Here is a 2,001-nt window from a genome sequence, read left to right as displayed (position 1 = left end):
TTTACTAGTCTTGCTAAAATCCATTGATTGTTAAACCCTAATTGCATGATTAATTGAATCCGTTTTTGCTAGTCTTGATAAACCATAATATTATGAGCACATAGAAATAGTATTGCTGAGACTTGCTAGAAATTGACTGATTGATTAAATGCCTTTAAGATTGATAGTTTCATTGTCCTCACAATATTGAAATCCAAATTGATTGTTTTTAAGAGTAAGGCCGCATGAAAATTATACTTAAATATGGAGTGATATATGATTTGAGATGTCGAAAATCAACTTGGATTTTGATGCCCTAAATCTCTCAGGAGATAATTATTTGAAATGGGCACTGGATACTGAGTTTATCCTAAAGTCAAAGGACTTGATGAATGAATCACGAAAGGCGATAATGTCAAATGAGAAAGATTGATATAAAGCAATATTAATTATTAGTCATCATCTTATTAAGAGTCTCAAATATCATTATCTGACTATAGAGAATCTTCTAGACCTTTGGACAGGGTTAAAAATCGAGATATTATCACCAAAAAACGGTGTTATTACCAAAGACCCTATTTGATTGGAGGAATCCCAGAATCCAGGACTATAAGTAGGTGGATGAGTCTATTGCTAGTTGGGAAAAATAATAGATTACTGATGAGAAACAGTGAATTGAGCCCTCCTGGATTAACCCCATTACCTGATACTAATAAGACCGCAGAAGAAAAAAAAAGGGTAACTACGTCCAGAATGATAGACCACACGGCCATGGCCGTGGAGGGTGGAAAGGACGTGGCCATGGCCACTATAACACATTTGGCCGTAGGAGTCATTATGGCAGAGGCCGTGGGTATCAACCCAATTTGAGCCATGGTCAAGGCAGTGGCCGTGGTATATCTTTTAAACCACAAAGGTCGACCAAATCAGTGTACCATAGATGTGGAATGGGGAACCATTGGGCTAAGATATGAAGGACTCCCAAACATCTTTGTCACCTCTATCAAGAGAGTCTGAAAGGGAAGAATCTTGAAGCCCACTTAGTATATAAAGATGGTAAAGATGATTTTTGATCATGAAAGAGATGATCTTACTTGGCCGAAATCTTTTAAAACGCAAATAGCTGATTGATAGACCATAACATATGAGGTCAAAATTCCCATTCACAGCTTGGGCCACACGAAATTTACATGCACCTAAGTTAATACGCATCAGGCCATTTAGTGAGCATAGATATTCCCTATCACAATTATTAACGGGTCAAGAGCTAGACATACCCAATCATAAGACATTTGAATGTGATGTCTATGTACTAATTGCTCCACCACAAAGAACTAAGATGAGACCTCAAAAGGAAGATGAGGATATATGTTGGATATGATTCTCCCACAATAATAAAGTACTTTGAGCCAATTATGGGTGATTATATTTGAGGCCAGGTACACGGATTATTTTAAGACCAGGAGGAGAAAAAAATAATTATAAAGTTGGTAAAAGAAATAGAATGGAATCAACCATCAATGTCTTGGCAAGATCCTCGGACTAAAGAATGTGAAATAGACGTCCAAAGATTATACATTTACAAAGCTAGTTAATCAAATGCCAGACACTTTTGCTGACCAGAAAAAGAATGACTAAATCATATATAAATCAGCTTGTAAAGCACCAACGAATTTGATGTCCAAGAAGAGACACAATCAAGTTGCTACAGAGTCTAGACAACGTATGAAACGTGGTAGACCAATAGGTTCCAAAAGATAAGAATCCTCGGGGAAAAAAGAAAGGTGCAGAGAATGATAATCAAAATCCAAATCCGAGGTTACTAAGGAAACTATCCCAGACATGGAGATAAGGCCGGCCGGCTCTAAGATAAATATACCAAACAATGTAGCTTGGGACGCCAAGCTGCAAAGTATTAAAGGTCCTGATAATAATGAATCTCAATCGATTATATCATGTCTGGAACAAAATGGAACCAATAAGGAATGTCGACATAAGAAGATTTCTTTGCATACAAGGTAG

The sequence above is a fragment of the Brassica oleracea genome, chromosome C9 (assembly GCF_000695525.1).
Source record: "Brassica oleracea var. oleracea cultivar TO1000 chromosome C9, BOL, whole genome shotgun sequence".
NCBI lineage: Eukaryota > Viridiplantae > Streptophyta > Magnoliopsida > Brassicales > Brassicaceae > Brassica > Brassica oleracea.
Note: the sequence above shows the minus strand (reverse complement) of the source record.